The sequence below is a fragment of the Varanus komodoensis genome, unplaced genomic scaffold (assembly GCF_004798865.1).
Source record: "Varanus komodoensis strain SLA01 unplaced genomic scaffold, ASM479886v1 scaffold16, whole genome shotgun sequence".
NCBI lineage: Eukaryota > Metazoa > Chordata > Lepidosauria > Squamata > Varanidae > Varanus > Varanus komodoensis.
In genome coordinates, this window is record NW_025335468.1 from 8,244,342 (window position 1) to 8,263,437 (window position 19,096).

Below are 19,096 nucleotides of genomic sequence, written 5' to 3' on the forward strand. Positions count from 1 at the left end.
TTAGACAAAGTTAGACTTAAAGATTGTAACACTTCACTTTTACCTGCAGAAGATGTCAAATAAATGAGAATACTTTTAATCTACCAAAGCTAATCCCTCTCTCTCAGTATTAAACAAGCTCTGCAGGTGCACTGCAATGGGTTGACTGGGAACCAATATTGATTGGATCAAGTACGCTGAATCTGCAATCTTATATACAGAACCTGTGCAGAACCTGGCCTGCCTGGGATCCAGGTTCAGCCTTTTGGGGTTCCTTGGACAGCCACACCCCCTTCTTCCAACTGCCTTCATTTGGTAGTTACCTGGCTTTTGCACAGTTCCCCATCCCCACTGCACCAACTGCAAAATGCGTCTCCTAAGGATTAGTTACTGGCAGTAAGAGCATTAAATTAAAAATGTCGGAATTTTGGCATGTATCCCATTTTACCTGTGGTTCATCTACTATTGAAATGCCCCTCCCCAAACATTTCTGCAAAGGTGAACTTGGCCTGTGATTGTGAGTAAGAAGTACTGTAGGTGCTGGAGCATTCACACAGCCACACAAAAGACTCATTTGGCCTCATATAACCTTTTCCAGCAAGAACTCCCATTGCAGGGAGAATCAAAAGACTTTAAGATCATGAGGGCAAGGTGGTGGGAGAGGATCCATGCAAACACAGGAAACCATTTTGCTGCTTATGATGATATCCTTAGAGCCACAAAGAAAGGCAGTCTTTGCAACACAGCAGCAAATCCTGAGAATTTGCAAAATTCCGACATTTTGCACATTGTAACAATATCATAATCTCATGCATATGAACTCCTTTGGGGCCATTTTTGTTTTGTTCCAGGAACAACAAGCATTACGCAGAGAAGGAAACTGAATCAAGTGACTGTAAGATAATGAGTTTAATGTGAGGGAGGGGGAAAGCATGAAAGACCACACCAAGACCCTTTTTGCACCAATGGTCTCCTGGTCCAGCAAGAACCTTAACTGAAAAGAACTAAGTTACTTTAAGATCATGAGAGCAAACATGTGTTGTGTTGTGTGTGTGTGTGTGTGTGTGTGTGTGTGTGAGAGAGAGAGAGAGAGAGAGAGAGAGAGAGAGAGAGAGAGAGAGGGGGAGAGAGAGAGAGAGAGAGAGAGAAGGCAGGATCCACACAGCCACATGTGTTGCTGCTGTTTATTGATGATAATGATTATTTTAATAAATCAGAGCCACAAGGAGAAACAGTCACAAGGAAAAACAGCAGCTAATTCTGAAAAAATTCAATTGATTTTAATAATCACTGTGTTATATTACATACTTAGGAAATACATCAAACCTGGGACAATTTTTCCAAAGAAATTATGAAGAATTATGAACTGATCCCTCAGCAGTTCCTTCAAACTACTTTTTCCTCTCATCATTTGTTCTTTCTTGCACTCATTGTTGTATATGAACAAACTCCCAGCCATTCACACACACACTCATGTGGAATTCTCTCTCGCATGCTCACAAACCCCAAGGCTTGTTACATTACCTACTTAGGAAATACATTAAACCTGAGACAATTTTTCCAAAAGCTCAGGACTATTCCATGTGGCTCCATACCAAATACTTTCTAAACTAACTCCACAAGCCACCTGGATAACCTTTAAATAGGAAAGTATGCATTGCAAACAGCATATGTAAGTGCATGTAGGCAATAACAGGAGCAAGTCTACAAATCATGAAATGTGTTCAGGAATTTTAGTTTTGGATCAAATCAAAATTGTGTCTAGCTGGGGCTGGCTTCATTTTTCACACCCACCCACATACAGACACCACCCGTTGGGTTCTTTCTGACCCCAGGTTTGGGAGCAATCCCGTGGCCTCTAGACTGTGTTGGAGGGGCCATAAGATACTTTGGATGTCCAGATTGGAGCTCTGGCCCTCCTGCTCCTCAGAGTCCGCCTGAAACAAGCTGTCCAGGCCTGGAACGAACTGTCCTGACTACTCTCTGGGGTTGTGAAGAGGATCTTAAAGAGGGGGGGAGGGGATGTCTCAGTGGGCAGAGAGGGAAGAGACTGGGAAGGCCGAGATGTGAGTTACCCAAGCCTTCCCCAGCCTCCCCCCACTTCAGTGTGCTCCAGCTGGATGGACAAAACAGTCTGCCTAGGGCAGGGGGAGAGGCAGGTGGAGGTCACCGCTGCTGCACCTCCCTCTCTGCACGGGACACCATAAGCCTCTGCGCCTGGGGACTCACAGGCATCACCGCAGGATCGCAGCCTTCGCGCAGGTTCCTGGCAGCAATCATCACTATAATCCTGAAACTCCACAGATTTCTTTTCCTTCTTTGGTCATCACAGAAACTTTTTTTGAACTTAACCATTTCATAAATGCACAAAGAAAGAGGAAAAAAGTAAATGCTGGTACCAATTCTTGGACAGAGAATTATGAACTGATCCCTCAGCAGTTCCTTCAAAGTACTTTTTCCTCTCATCATTTGTTCTTTCTTGCACTCAATGCATATGAGCAAACTCCCAGCCATTCACACACACTCACACAGAATTCTCTCTTGCATGCACACAAACCCCAAGGCTTTCACAGACCCACACAGACCCCAAAATATTCACATACACCTATCGTGCCCCCTGGAGGCCCACAGAACAGCAAAGAAGGAGAGGAAAGGGAAAAGGATGCACCTCCTGCCACGTCTCCGTTAGCCTGGCTTGGCGCAGAAAACTAGCCAAGGGGCTACCCATCGCATTCAGCTCTGTTGAGCTTGGGCAAGCTGATACTTCCCCACATGCTCCACTTCTTTGCAAAATGAGGTTTCTACACTGATGCTTTGGTCACGCAAGAGCCATCCTGGGGGAAAGGCTTTGTGCGCATGCAATGGGCGAAATAAAGCTGCTGTTGTCAGACCAGGACTTGCTTCCTGGCTTGGAGCTGCAGCAGCTCCTGCAGCTGCAATGTTACATTTTGGGACAGAGGGTGCGGGTGGCAGAGACAAACCTGTGCTTGCTGCCATCACTGTCTAAAGTGATGACCTTTGCGTTTGCACCGGTTTGCATCCATTCCACACCAGGAGGTGCAAAGGTAGCAGCAGTTCTTGAGCCTCTAATAGCAGGTCTGTGGGGAAAGTCAGTCAGGGCCTATGGGTAGATCCCTGAGGGCTTTAAAACAGATCAGCAAGGATTTCTGACTTCCAATAGTTTAACAAGGCAACAACAAACTGACCCTGCTCCTAATTATATGGCTGAAATGAAAAGCTCTAGGAGATGGGTTGACTAGGGATGCATAGAGGCACAAATTCCTGGCTCAGGGTTGTTTTAACTTGTTTCCATTTGGTGGATGGTTCAAAGTACACTGCAGTTGCATCACCACAACCACCCTGTATTCCTGAAGTGTGCCTGGGCCTGTTTTATAGTAATCTACAAATATATTGCACATTACCCTAAGAGCTATTAGCTACAATGAATGAATGAATGTTATCCTTGAAAATCCTATTAAGTAGCAACCCTTTTTACTTGTTAGCATCTTCACACAGTGTTCGTTGGCTGTGAACAATGAAATTGGTAGGATATTTGGCTTTATTTTGGACCTAGGATGAAGATACCACATCAGGTCAGAAACTCCCCACAAATGTGCATTGGCTGCCATGAACTACCTGAGCTAGAGTTTATCATTGGTTACGTTAATTAGTCCCAATTCTAGTAAAGGACAAGTACTCCCACAAGCCTAGTCATTTATTTTCTATTTAGACATTTCCTTTGCTTGTTTTGGCTTACAAAGGGAAAACATGATGAATTCCTTGCTAAGAGCAGACTCCAAGAACTCAGCAGTCAAACATGGTGGGTGTTATTTTGGAACACATTCTGCTAGTGAATGTATCTCTTGTCCCATGCCTTTCTCTTGTTACCTCAAATATATTTCCCAAAGATTATGTATAAAATTTGTGCTTTCCCATTACGTTAGCACTTGGGGATTTGAAGGTGATGATGAGGAAGTCTCAGTCGGTGATTACCTGTGCAACCTGAATGTCACCAAGAGGTAAGAAGGTTGAGGGGTCTTTTGATGAGCTTGTCAGAATGATACTGCCAAACAGAAGGAGGCTGGTTGGCAGAAGGGCCTACATAAGGAATGGCAGAAGGAGCAAGGGCTGAGGAAAAGAAGAGGCAGCAGGCCAAGAGAAGTGGGTACCTAGGAAGAGAGGCTTGGAAGAGAGGGCGTGGTCCTGCGAACCTAAGAACCACCATGCGGGATCAGATGACGGTGCATTTAGTCCAGCATTTTGTGTAGATAAGCAACTGCGGCCACTCGGTCTGCTCACAGGAAACAAGCAGAACATGAGGACAACAGATCTTTCTACCTGTGCTCTCCAGCAACTGGTGTGTACATAGACGTACTCCTTCTTATGCTGGTGTGATCACATGAAGAGAGTGGAGCATGGATATAATCAGCTGATCTTTGAGTACTTGCCCTTTAAATTGGAATTGTCACTGGGTACAGGATAACAATTACTTTGTGGGTTTGTGTTAACATCTAAAGTTCCAGTATTACAGCAGTTGTAGTCCTGACTTCCCGCAAGTCTGAGATTACTATTCAAGGGACCAGGACTGTTCTCCTAACTTATATTTTCTCTAGCTCCCACTTACCATAGGAGGAGCCTATTTCCTATGCCTTTCTTCACCTGGATTCTTAATAGAATTTACTTGTTTGAGAATAATTGGTCTGCCTGGGACTCATTGTTTGTAGAAATGGCTTAATAAAGCAGGCTGAATCCAGAAAGTGAAAGGCCTGGAAAACTTTACTGAGGATATGCAGTTGCCTGTCTGAGCAGCCATAAATATAAAATGCTAGAGCAAATCAGCCCAGGCTGTTAACAGACTGAAACCACTACTGCTGGAGGATATACTGAGCATGATAGTCTCTTTATATACAGGAAATCCGGGCTAAAAGGAAAATTATTTGGCTGTCCTGGTCGCTAGGCAACATTCTGCTGCTCCATGCTTCCATTTTGCATCTAAGACTCTCTTCATCCAGAGCTGTTAATTTATACTGCACCCCAAGTGACCTTTGTCGCTGTATCTACTAACTGCTTCAAAAATCATAGGAAACAATGAACTCTTTACTGGTACCTTTATTAGTGTCATCCCCTGGTATCATTATTCCAACAGGCCATATACAAAAACTTCTAGTGATGGGCTGAACTTCTCAGTCAGGCTTAGAAAACCAAATTATTTCCCTCTAAACTCAAGAAAAATAGCTACATTTATTCCAGTTCTAATCTCAGCCAAGCCAATACTGCTCGGTTGTTTCACTGGGCATGCAATGAGCTCTGATCATTTCCCCAGTTTTCTGGGGAGTATCCAAATCTCCTCCCTCTGACTACTTGCCACCTGTCATCCACTCACTTGCCTACGTAGTTTACAGCTCGGGTGGTGGTGTGATAAAGGAGGTCTCCCCCTGTTCTTGGACTAGCCACACTGTGCTGGGAAAACTACATTTCTCAGCATCTTTGGTGCCCGACTTAAATTCCTGGAAGCCATTTCTGGCTTATATTCCTTTGGTGCCTGTTAACACATTCCAGACATCAGAAGGGGTAAAGATCTCTTCCTTAATGCCACCAGTGCGGGAAGTTGAGTGAGCAGAAAGGAAGGAAGATTTGATTTTTGATTCAGCTCAGATTAAAATCCATTCAGAGATTTTGGGGCTATAATGTTCACCTTGTACTTGAAGGAGATGTTATGAACTGCTTCAATTTGTATTTGGAGGGAGAAAATATAAGTTACGGCAATATCGCTGCACATTTCCTTGTGGAAGACTGGCCTGAAATTGGGGCATGATTTGAAGCTATCTTTTCAGATTGCATAGCTAAACAATATAGGAATATGAGACATTCCAGTACAAAGCTTTACACCCACTTTAGGAATAGGGATTTTTCCTAATTTTGATATCGCACTTTTAGCAGTATTGATCCATTAAACCATTCACCATGAATTAGTGTTGGGATTTTTTGGTCCTATATGGAGTATTTTGTTCTAAAATCCTGTTTGATTATTCCAGTTTTTCTGGAAGAGCTCTCCTATTGGTTGATTATGACATCAGCATTGCTCACAGAACTGACTGAGCATGTTAGTTTTGCACTGATTCATTAACATGACTGAAAAAGGATTCGTGAAAGGAAATTCAGGATATCTGCCACTTGTAAATTCCTGCACGGTAGCATCTTCTTCCCTGGCAAGGACAATTACACAGGAGTGAAGCTGGGGGAAGTGAAGGCTGCAAGCTTATTGTTAGGGTTGGTTTTATAACTGAAATTTCCCCCACCTCCAAAGTGCGTCATATACGATGTGCAAGTCTAGGGGAAAATATGTTGTTTTATTTGTTTTCCCCTTTGAAAGAAGGAACAGCTGCATAGGGAAAGGCGGGGAGGCACTCTGTACGTTGGTTTGCGTGACATGTGGATGGCAAGTCTCAGTGGGTTCTCATGGCACGCAGATGAAGACCGTTTCCTTCAGGATGGCTTGTCTGAGGGCAAGAAACCACCCTCACAACCCATAACTTGCCCTCGGGATAGTTGTACCAACAGTGGCTGTTGTTTTGTCTGAATCCAGGTGACTGACTCTATTGTGGATACTGGAAAGCTGCTAGCAGCTGCTTGGCAAAGTGGCAAGAGCGGATCCTTGGCAGTGACAGACCCTCAAAGTGCTTAAGGAACACATTGGAAGGTTATCACTGGTTGGTCACCTTTAAAACCTATTTTTGTGCTTCGAATGTGCACATTTTTCAATGTTATTTTTAATATTGTTGTTAGTTGTTTTTATGTGCTGTCAAGTCATCTCTGACTAATGGTAACCCTCTGAATTGAAAGCACTCCAAAATGCCCTGTCCATGATGGCTCCATTCAGCACTTCCGAGTATTTTTTATAAAGATATTAGTTTATTATTGAAGTTTATTAGTTTATTATCTATCAGTCTATTATTATTATTTATTATCTATCATTTATTATTGAAGTTTATTAGTTTATTATCTATCAGTCTTGCACAGATGCAGAGCTGCACAGGTCCCAGAAAATTGGAAGCCTCACCTTGACAATGTCCTGCGGGTACCTGCTGTACCAATTCCAAACAGGTTTGTTTGTGGGGGGAGAGGATTACTTTACTTCCCCTGACAGCTGTCAAAAGATGAACTGTCAAGCAAATGTAATGCTGAGAATGATCTTTGCTTGAAGAAGTAGGTAAGCAACGTTTCCCTCCCTTCACAGTGAGATCGCCAATGTCGTCAGTGCCCCCATATATCTTAGTGCTTCCAAATTTTCCACTGATTCCTGAGACTTCAATGCATCCACATTTTTGCTAACATTTGCCTTTGACAGCTGTCAAAAGTGTTTCTTTGAAGACAAGGTTTTACGCAGGGTGGTTTGGATAGCAATGGAGACATATGAAATCTTCATATTGCATTTCCAAGCCAACTTGTCTAGCCCTGCCCAAATCTCTGTTTGTGGTTTCCAGAAAAAAGGAAAGGGGAAAAAAAAGCTTTGGTGACTCACAGGGACTCATAATTACAGTGAAGGCTGGAGTATTGGGAGAAAAGACAAATTAGTCCTGCCATGGAATCCCCTGGGATAGCTGTGGAAAGACTGAGGGGAAAATGCAGGGTAAACCCACAGTGAGCCCAAATGTCCATCAGACACATTGTGGGTTGCTTGGAAAACAACCACCCACCATGGATTATTTTCAAGGTGGGTTAGCATGACATACAAACCCACCCAGTGGCTAGTCAGTGCCCCAACCCTCTTTGTCTTAGTTCTAGAAGTAGCTGAGAAGGGCTTCTGTCAAAGGCAAGGGCTGGTGAAATCTGCCCCTCTCCCTCCCCAAAAGAAAGACACCATGAAAGAAGATAAAGGTTAACCATTACTTCAACTTTGTGTGTCTGAGGTAAATTAGGACTGTTCCCTGTATATGCCTCATTGCTGAGCAGCAAACGTACAATTGCTTCTGATAATGGGCACATTCTGAGATGTTGCTTCCTTTTACTTCAAAACTGGTAGGCCTCATTGCTGCTGTCTGGCTTTTGCCATCTTCCATAAAGAGAAGGAGTAGCTAAGATCCTTAGTCAGGGACAGGGAGAAGCAATCACATACCATTTGTAACATCACTGTTGCTTTCAGTCTCCTCCCCCTCCTCCCCCCATTACTATAGATAACTTCCTTCTCCATCCTCAACAACTCAGGCTTGAAGATAGACAGACATTTCTTGATGTCAGAGCACAGCCTCTCTGATTTTGGCATGTTCTGGGGAGCACGGCCAAGTTGGAACTGTCGGCTTTGATTTCAGCTGCATTTGAGCAGATTTCAGCAAAAAAGAAAAAAGAAAAAAGAGGGGACAGGGAAGAATAATTGGTTTCTGGAGAGAAATGAATGTTTTTTTTAATAGAAGAAAATGCTATTGCAAAAGGCTTCTCCAGAGGGCAAATTCAGCTTGCCAGAAGGGAAAGTGCTCCGTGTTATTTGTATTGTGAGCAGTGAGTAACAAATTATTTAGCAGTAGGAGCTATAAGTAGCCACCCTCTATAGCTTGTTTCTAATGTGTGATGATAACATGGCTGCAGTCAGCACTGACCCCACTACAGTAAACTGTAAGGACCTCTTCTACAGAAATCCCCAGGGTCTTAAAATTCCACGAACTGCATGAGGAGCCCCAAAATGGGCTCAAACACTTACTGTTTGGAAAGATCTGTTTTGCATTTATTGTGAATTTTCTTCCCTTCTATTTCTATTTTATCATTGCCCGCTTTTCTTTATTATTTTAATAGCGTTCTTCCCAGTCATAACAAGCAACCTTTCCGACATCTGGCTTTGATTGGTTTCATTCCACAGATGCTACTTATGGCTGTGAAAGGGGGTGAGGAAGGGGAGAAGAGGGCAAAGACTTTTTCTTTGCTGCGGAGGCTGTTTTCGCCAAAAGGGGAAAAGGAACTGCTAGCCTGCCAGTTGCTGAAGTTGATGCTGGAGCAGCCAACTTGAGCTCATGAGACAAAGTCATTTCCGGCTATTGTGACTGAAAGTGATCATTCAGCGGTGACCTCGTGACCCCGCCCTCGGCCTTTGTTACTTAACAAGTGATTTCGTTAGAAATTTAAATACCGATCAAAGGCCTTTGCTCCAGCCTCTCCTACATGAAAAATTCTCTCCCTGCGTTGCAGCCTCATTGCTGCAGCCACATGAGAAAAGTGGGATATTCGATGGCTGTAGCGTCCGATTGTTCTTCTGTATGTGAGTGGAGAAATGGAGAGGGCATAGCCTCCATGCTGTGAGGGCACAGAATGGGCAAACGGGAGCCTGGAGTATGTGGTGGGAGCCTACAGCTAGAGCACTGGGACTTGTCGCACCGGGGACTTTTGACAGGGAAAAACTACTTCCACTCCATAATCCCTGATCGTTGCATCCTCAAAATAAGTGGAGGGTACCAGCTTGCCCGTCCCTGAACTAAGTTCGAGAATTTGGGAACCTGGAAGGGCAATGATGCACAAGTGAGTAGAGTTCAAGAGAGTTGTGATCTAACTCTTAAAACAAGGTGTGCAATGCATAGCCAGGGCTTTTGGGTGCACACGTGTGTATTAAACCAAAGTACACATTCCCAACATGCCTTGTTTTATAGGGAAAATGTGCAGGGAGGTTTGTGGCAATTCAGCAGCAATTCTGGCACAGGTGTGGTGTGCTCCCCCCTATATTTCACAAGCTATCCCCTAATTATTTTGCTATGGCTTCAACCAACTTCACAGCTTACCCCACCTGCATTTTCCTAAAACATTCCAACATATCAGAAGACTGGATAACGATAGACTACACAGTAGGATTGCCATACATTCTAATCCCCTCCCCCAGCAAAATTCGTATAATGCTGGGTTATTTTGCTGGGTTGGCATAATACACAGTGGCTGGATTCATATGTCACAACAACCAGCCCTATGTGGTTTCCATGTTCTGACTTTTTTTTTTTTTTGGCTTAGGCGTGCTTTCCAGATGATTTCCATGCTTGTAAGGTTTCCATACTCCTTGTTCAGTTGACCTACTGTTGGCACATATCCCATCAACCACCACAGCTGAAATCCAATCTCATCTTGGATGGCTGGAGCAGCTCCTACAGCAGCTGCCACTCTTTCCAGGAGACTCTGTGGCAGTGCTGTAGAAACCACATGTCAATCATTACTATGGCTTTATACATGCCCTGAAAGGTGGGGCACGCTGGTTTCTTACAAAAATTAATGGGCAGAATAGCAAGTGCACATTTTGCCTCCTACCTTGGTTTCTACAATGGCTAGAAACTTACTTTTTAAAACATGAAAATGTGGGGGAAATGGATAATCCGGGGGGTAATTGCCCCCCCTTGCCAGTCATGGATGCCCATATCTTGTAAGATCATGAGCACATAATAAATTTTGAACCTTGATCTTAAGTTTTTACTCAATCTATAATTACCTTCAATCAATCAATGCTGTGTACCATTCACTGAAAATTGTGTGCCAAGATTTCTCAGATTTGGTGACTAGAAAACCTGGAATATGCATTTAAATTACGCAAATCAATTATATTTGCATGTACCTCTGTGGAAGAAAAGGAAGTTCACTCCGTGTTTGGGTACTTCCAAGTAAGTTAGTAAGTTTAATAAAGCACATCAGTGATTGTAGGAGGGAAGGCTGGATCTGACAGGGTGCCCCCTTGAAAGCATAGAAACATAGAAAACAGAGTGAGTCAGAAAGGGTCTCCCGGGCCATCTAGTCTGACCTCCCGCACCAGCAACATGTGTCTTTTCCCCCAGAGAAATGCCCCTTGCTTATATAGCATTTCCTGCTCACACAGAGGGAATTAGAAACCTATCCAGTCACTGCAACACTCACAGATGCACCAATTACCACACACTTACCTGCTTGCTTTGATGCTGATTTGTAACAGGCACAGACTCCAACTTCTATCAAAATGCAATGTGAGAAGTAACAGACTTGGACTACCTCATGGGTTATTCTAGGTGTGTTTCAGTGCATCCTGTCTTCTCAAGAGTATGTACTAGTTGCCTTTTCAGTACATAAACATGATCTATTTTCCCACCAGGCCTAGTTGACCAGAGAAATATGCAAGGCCTGAACATCTCCTACTTCTCCAGTTGCTTCTTTTGCATAATTTTGCTTGCTTTTCCTGGTTATGAGGCACAGCATAGGACCCTGAAGTCATGTCCTCAAGCCCACAGAAATCCTACTGAAAATTCATGTAGGATTCCAGAGATTTCTCTGTATAACTATGGTCAAGTCTATCTGTGTAGTCATCTGCACTACAAATGTGGACTTTTTCCCCTCTAAAGGAAGCTTGAGTTTCTCTAGATGGCAAATTTTGTGTCCAGTATAAGTTTCTTAATTTTTCTACGTTTGTTGGAATGAGTGCACAGCTCCACTCCTGCATATAATGTTGTGCTTTCCTCAAAAGCCTAAGGGCATGTTTTTATACACTCTTACTTGAGTAAACCCATTTGAATTTCATGAGATTTATTTCTGAGCAGATATGTATAGCAACTGCGGTACTCGTATAATCCACTGGGTTTCATCTTTGATGCTTGGAGACCTCTGAGCTTGAAGGGTTATGCTCATCCTCAGTGGACCAGGAATGTGGTGGAGATGATCTCAGTCTCTCTGAGCCTGCCATTCTTCCTGCTCTTCAGGTCTGCTGCAGCATTTTGGATAGGGAAGGAAGGATATTGGACCTCACATCCTGTCAGGCTCAGGTCTTCTTCCCTCCCTGATGCCCAGAAAGACCATTTTAATCCTTCTCATGGGGCGGGGGGGGGGGGTTTCCAAGCATGGAGAAGCAGCCAGTGTGGTTCTTTCCTCAACCGCTACAAGAGTGGAAGAAGGGATCCAAGTGCAGATCCCCATCTCTGAGGTTGGAGCTCTGCTTCCAGCCTTAAGTCTGGGAATCCAAAGAAGCTGGTGGCCCCCAAGGTGCTGCCATGGGCCATAGGGGCGCTCTCTCAGGGTGCAATCCTAAGCATGTTTGGGCCGAAAAAAGCCCTACATTTTCTGCCTATCATATCTAGTATTGTTCTCTAATATTGCTTAAGATCTGTTGTAAGAAATATCTTGAAGGAAGGCACAATATTGAGCAATTTTTTGAAAACAGCAACAACACACTAGTCAATCTGCTTGTTTACAGGGACAAGACATATTAACTGCTTATTACATATTTTTGTGCAAGGAAGAACAAAAATGAAAGCATAATTAAAGTAGGTCCCAAATCTCATTGTGTATCTTGGCTTGCAATGTGCTGGACCTCTTCCCCTTCTGCCTCTCTTATTTCCCAGGCTATGAAATCCAGTTCCCGTTATTCAAGGGTGATTATCTTTCTGAGAACAGTAAAACCCTTGCTACAAATACTGGTTTATAGTGGCTGTATTTTCAGGTGTTTAACATGGTTCCTGAGTAAGAAATGAGAGCTCCAACAATGTGGCAACCAGATGAAAAGAAACAGAGCTACTGCTTCTAGCATTTCATGTTATGCAGTTTATGAACCATTTAAAGCATGCCATGTCTCCTTTCCTATGTGTAACACAGAGCTGCCTTACTAGGTTAGGCCAGAGATCCATCCAGTCAAGCATTCAGTTTCTAGCAGTGTCTGACTCAGTGTGTTAGCATGAAGGTTGAGGTCTTTCTGCAGTTTCGTTATCCCCCTCCATTACTCAGAGGCCCAAACACTACACAGAGATGGGCCAGCACATGGTCTAAGGGCCATTCTTGTGTTAGATTGCTCATGCTGGGCACCGATAAGGATAATTCCTTTTCAGTGGCTTCCTCATGGCCACCTCACATGACATACTCATGAATACATGATTGTGGGTGGCTTTTGTGCCTGCAGGGAGAAAGGTATCTGTAAGGAAAAACCCGCCTTCCTTACCACTTGTGTTCAGAGTACAACTTGATAACCCATTTGTATGTGTCTCTTTGTGTCCAACTTAGTCCTTATTTTGATCTAGTATCATATCCTCTTTTGAAAGAAGTCTATAAACCAGTTTCTCCATTAGGATATAATGGAAAACAATGTTATTGGAAATCAGGTCATCCTTGTAGGTATGTGAATGAAGGAGGGAAGAAGAGTGTGACAAGGACAGGGGTGGGTGCAATCTTTCTTATCGCACTTTGTCAAACATTTGCTGGGAAAAATTGCACTTAATTCCCAGCAGAAGAGTCAGGGATACTCAGCTTGGAAGTAAAAAATAATGGGGCCAAAGGGAAGCATAACTTTTGTAGGATGCCAAATTATAAAAGATGGGATGAAACAACAAAGCTTTCTTTTTTGTGGGTTTCATTTTAGTTAGTACATCCTATTAATAAATAACAACTAACACATGAGAACTGATCATATTCAGTTAAAGGCACAATCCTATGATCTCCTAACATCATCTGGGAACATAACAGGCTCAACTTATACCAAGCCAGATTCCAGCTAGATATGAGGAAAAATTTCCTGACTGCTACAGCAGTCCGACAATGGAACCAATTACCCTGGGAGGTTGTGGGCTCTCCCACACTAGAGGCATTCAAGATGCAGCTGGACAGCCATCTGAGAGGGATGGTTCAACCTGGAGTCCGGCACTCAGCTGGGGGTTGAACCTGATGGCCCTCTGGCCCTTCCAACTCTACCATTCTGTGATTATATATAGGATCTTGGAGCTTGGACCCCCAAAATAGAGCACCAATCCCATGCCCTCATAGCTGGCACAAAACAAACCATACTGGCAATCACCCCACTGAAGCTGCAACTGGGCCTCAGAAGGGGGTAAAGGATGTGCTGAGGACAGGGAGGGGGTGGATGGGACTATAGATTTACTCTGATTCCAGTCAGTGCCCTGGCTGACTTCCCTTCTCCTCCCTGGCGCCACATCTACATGGCCAACATCCGAAATGTAGAAAAATTGCAGGGTGTGAGGTGGCCATAGAGACTGCCGTGAAAATGGCCACTGCTCCTCACTCCTGCCTGTTTGTTAGCCTCTGAGTTCAGAAGCTTACTTGCGACTGCCATGGAAGCAATAGGGTCGCACCCTAAAACATATAGTAAATCTTTCTGCATTTCCTTCTTAAATCATCCCTCAGATCATATATGCATTTATATATAACTGTCATTTATATATAACTGAACTGTCACATTCCAACATGACACAAGTAGATGCCATCTTTCAATAAGCCATTTATATTATTATGAGAAAAGCGCAGAACTTCTGGTCCCAGGGCCACATCTGACCCTGCTGGAGACCATATGCAGCCCTCTGGCTGCTCAGCACACTTGCCACACTGGCCATGGCCAGCATATCTGTGGACACCTGCCATGGGTCGGTAGAATATTCGTCTTGGAGTTGCCAAATCACACTTGCCAGTTGGCGGGAAAGCCAAACAGTTGGTGACTGAGAGGAAAGGGGCATGGCAGAGCCACTGTGGTGCTCGGAGATGATGAGAAAAGGGGACAAACAGGAATGGGAGGCAGAGTGGGGTGGGGGTGAGGAGCGGTCAGGCAGATTTCTTGGCTAGCAAACTGTTTCCGGCCTGCTGCTCTTGTACACTTGGATCTCTTTGCACAGTTCTGCTAGTACAAAAAGAACTTAAAGTGGAAGTACTTCCAGGACCTTTTATATTGCCACTGTGGTGCAAAGCAGTTCTCTGTGTAGAGCAGAACATGTGCCATGTGAGTTAATCAATCCAATGTTTCTTACTTGGGTTAAACTGGACATTGTCATGACAAATGTTCCTATTATTTCATGGTGTTCTCTTGGCTTTGTTTTCTCATATTCATTCTTAAATTATTTTTTAGTATTGCTCTTAGTCATCTGGAGTAGAGTAGTTTTTTTCCTAAGAAAACAATGTGTGTCACAATACGCTTTCCTAGACAAACAGTACTGTGCTCCAAACTGGAACATGACAAATAAAATATCTGTTGAAGGAGGAAAAGCACACTTGGCTAGTCTTGGTTTAACATTATCTGATGTACAGTATTTGTTATCCTTAGATGGTCTGTTATTGTCCATGCTTTCCAATGCGATGTGCCAGCAACCATGTGTGTGCAATTTGCTTATGTTGCACATCGGTCTAGAGTCTTTCTGAGGAGGCAGAATCTCCTGGCCTAGGCAGAATGCTAGTCTTACAGCCACCACAACAGCCGGGTCTAGGTGGGGATGCACATGCTGTGTGATGGGGTACCTGTCGGTACGGCACTGATGCATCATGGTTCATTGGCTGGCCAGATGGCTGGTGCTATTGAAAGCAGGGCTGTCCCAAGGTCCTTTTCACCCAGTCTTCACTGCCATAGGACAGCGTGATGAGACCCTTTGCCGTGTGGCTGGCGCTCCTTCCCAGCAAACGCGATCACTCCAGCAGATACCACAAATATCTTTATTCGAAACAGCATTACATGTAAAGTCAAAACAGGATAGAAAATTGCTCTCTCGTTCTAACTAAGTTCAGCCCATACTTGGTTTATGAACCCTGCATGGCTGCCCCTCCATGAGCAGAGCTCTGTGACCCCTCTCTTGGCATTGTTCAGTCAGTCTGGATTCCAGCTGTCCCAGTCTGCGCCTGCGCCTGCGAGAACAAGCATCCTCAAATCCCCCTTGTCCCTTATCTATCTGGTTCTCACACTCCATATCAGAAGATTGAGAGTCTATTTTCATGTTTACTCCCAAATTGTCCTGTTCTCCTGCCTCTGTTTGGTCTTCTCTCTGCATCTCCTTATCTGACCCATTCTTACTCGCAGCATCTGTGAGAGTGGGGAGAAAAGTTAGTTCTGCTGACATCAGAAATAACTCTTCATTGATCATGAGAAGTTTCCTCCTCTTGTGCGTGAGTGAAGGACTCTTACAAGTGCATGCGCATGACACTCTTAATTAGACTGAATAGCTTCACCAAAGTGTAGCCAACAACTTAAATGCCTCCAGTCTTATGAAGGGAATACAGTAAGCAAATGTTTTCTTAGCACCTCTTAGTTAAATTACTAGGCAGGCAATTACTAGGCAGGCAATAAAGAGAACGCTTTCCACTAAGGGTGATACATCGAAACAAATAGAAGTATGTTTTGAGTCCTCTTAACTGTTTACATTGCTCTCTCAAGCATGCCTTCCTGCAAGTGGAATATGCTGGATTTGGAGAAGAAGTGGATGGTACCCACCACAACGGCATCCCCAAATGCTGTGGCTCTCGGGCAGCTAAAAGGAAAACACAGACACGATGCTGCTTGCTGCCCAGCAGGGTTCTGACTGAGCTCCTTACCTGACACAGCCACCTCTGAGGGTGTCTGAGTTCTTTGCCTCTTCCTGCTAGGGGGAGCCACCTGGATAGTGATCACCCCTTCAATGAATTTCATCCTTTCCTCTGCTTTTTGCTGGAATTGCTGTCAGGGCTGCCACCCCTAATTGCAACAGTGGCTTTGGGCTGTGACTGCCTAAGCCACTTTGGTTTTTCAACATTAACCCTCCTTTTCTTATGCAGCTAGAGCAGGGTAGGGTGTGGGCTGTGCTGAGGCAGTGGGTGCCAGCCGGTGTCAAAACTTTTTTCACCCTCTGCAGTTGACCATGCCAATTGCCTACTAGCAGATAGATTCATGGATCACTGCCTTGCCCCTTCATGGATCACTTCATTGCCGTGGCGAAGGGGCTTGTGTAGCTCAATGAAGCTATGAGCGATGCCATGCGGGGCCACCCAAGATGGACAGGTCATAGCAGAGAGCTCTGACAAAACGTGATCCACTGGAGAAGGAAATGGCAACCCACTGCAGTATCTTTGCCATGAAAACCCCATTGACAGTATCAACAGGTAAAGAGATATGACACCAGAAGATGAGCCCCTCAGGTTGGAAGGTGTCCAATGTGCTACTGGGGAAGAGCAGAGGACTAGTACTAGTAGCGCCAGAAAGAATGAAGCGATTGGGTCAAAGCCGAAAGGACACTCAGTTGCAGATGTATCTGGTGGTAAAAGGAGAGTTCGATGCTGTAAAGGTCTATACTCCATAGGAACCTAGAATGTAAGATCCAAGAATCAAGGCAAGCTGGATGTGGTCAAACAAGAGATGACAAGACTGAACATAGACATCTTAGGAATCAGTGAACTAAAAGGGACAGGAAAGGATGAATTTAATTCAGATGACCATCAGGTACACTACTGCGGGCAAGAATCCCTCAGAAGAAATGGAGTAGCCTTCATAGTCAATAAAAGAGTAGGAAAAGCAGTACTGGGATACAGTCTCCAAAATGACAGAATGATCTCAGTTTGAATCCAAGGCAAAACCATTCAACATCACGATAGTCCAAGTCTATGTCCCAACCACTGATGCTGAAGAGGCTGAGGTTGACCAGTTCTAAGAAGGCCTACAACACCTTGTTGAAATAACACAAAAAATGATGTCCTTATCATCATGGGGGATTGGGATGCTAAACTAGGAAGCCAAAAGATAACTGGCATAACAAGCAAGTTTAGCCTTGGAGTACAAAATGAAGCAAGGCACAGGCTGGTAGAATTTTGTCAAGAGAATACGATGGTCATAGCAAACACTTTTTTCCAACAACCCAAGAGATGACTCTACACATGGACATCACCAGACGGTCAACACAGAAATCAGATTGACTATATGCTCTGCAGCCAAAGATGGAGAAGCTCTATACAGTCAGTAAAAGCTAGACCAGGAGGTGACTGTGGCTCAGATCATGAGCATCTTGTTGCAAAATTTAGGCTTAAATGGAAGAAAGCAGGGAAAAGCACTAGGCCACTCAGGTATGACCTAAATTATATTCGTGATGAATATACAGTAGAGGTGACGAATAGATTTAAGGAATTAGATCTGATAGACAGAGTGCCTGCAGAACTATGGACGGAGGTTTGCAACATTGTACAAGAGGTAGCAACTAAAAACTTCTCAAAGAAAAAGAAATGCAAGAAAGCAAAATGGCTGTCTGAGGAAGCTTTACAAACAGCTGAGGAAAGAAAGGAAGTGAAAGGGAAGGGAGAAAGATACACCCAATTGAATGCAGAATTCCAGAGAATAGCTAGAAGAGATAAGAATGCCTTCTTAAATGAACAGTGCAAATAAATAGAAGAAATCAATAGAATAGGGTAGACCAGAGATCTCTTCAAGAAAATTGGAGATATGAAGGGAACGTTTCATGCAAAGATGGGCATGATAAAGGACCAAAATGGAAGGAACCTAACAGAGGCAGAAGAGATTAAGAAGAGGTAGCAAGATTACACAGAAGAACTGTACAAGAAAGAGCTTAATATCCCTGATAACTACAATGGGGTGGTCACTGACCTCGAGCCAGACTTCCTGGAATGTGAAGTCAGATGGGCCATAGGAGGTCTCAGCAACAACAAAGCTAATGGAGGCGACATTATTCCAGCTGAGCTATTCAATATCCTAAAAGACGATGCAGTAAAAGTGCTATACTCAATATGCCAGCAAATTTGGAAAACTCAACAGTGGCCACAGGATTGGAAAAGGTCAGTTTACATTCCAATCCCAAAGAAGGGCAATGCCAAAGAATGTTCAAACTACTGCACCATTGCACTCATTTCACATGCTAACAAAGTGATGCTCAAAATCCTACAAGCTAGGCTGCAGCAGTGTGTGGACCGAGAACTACCAGAAGTACAGGCAGGATATCAAAGAGGAACTAGAGATCAAATTGCCAACATGCGCTGGATCATGGAGAAAGCTAGGGAGTTCCAGAAAAACATCTGCTTCTGCTTCATTGACTATGCTAAAGCCTTTGATTGTGTGGATCACCACAAATTGTGGCAAGTTCTTAAAGAGATGGGAGTACCAGACCATCTTATTTGTCTCTTGAGAAACCTATATGCGGATCAAGAAGCAACAGTGAGAACTGGACACAGAACCACAGATTGGTTCAAAATTGAAAAAGGAGTTCGGCAAGGCTGTATACTGTCGCCCTGCCTATTTAACTTATATGCAGAGCACATCATGAGAAAGGTGGGGCTGGATGAATCATAAGTTGGAATTAAGATTGCCAGGAGAAATATCAACAACCTCAGATATGTAGATGATACCACTCTAATGGCAGAAAGTGAAGAGGAACTAAAGAGCCTCTTGATGCGGGTGAAGGAG

At 43.9% G+C, this 19,096-nt stretch overlaps 1 long non-coding RNA gene across 1 annotated transcript in view; it reads left to right on the forward strand.

Moving 5' to 3' along the window:
• Positions 1–6,444: 6,444 nt before the first annotated feature.
• Positions 6,445–19,096, forward strand: part of LOC123021400 — a 15,587-nt gene continuing 2,935 nt past the window's right edge. Inside the window, exons 1-2 of the long non-coding RNA XR_006414304.1 lie at positions 6,445–6,689; positions 6,990–7,083. This is a non-coding gene — a long non-coding RNA (uncharacterized LOC123021400). The remainder of the gene's footprint in view (positions 6,690–6,989; positions 7,084–19,096) is intronic.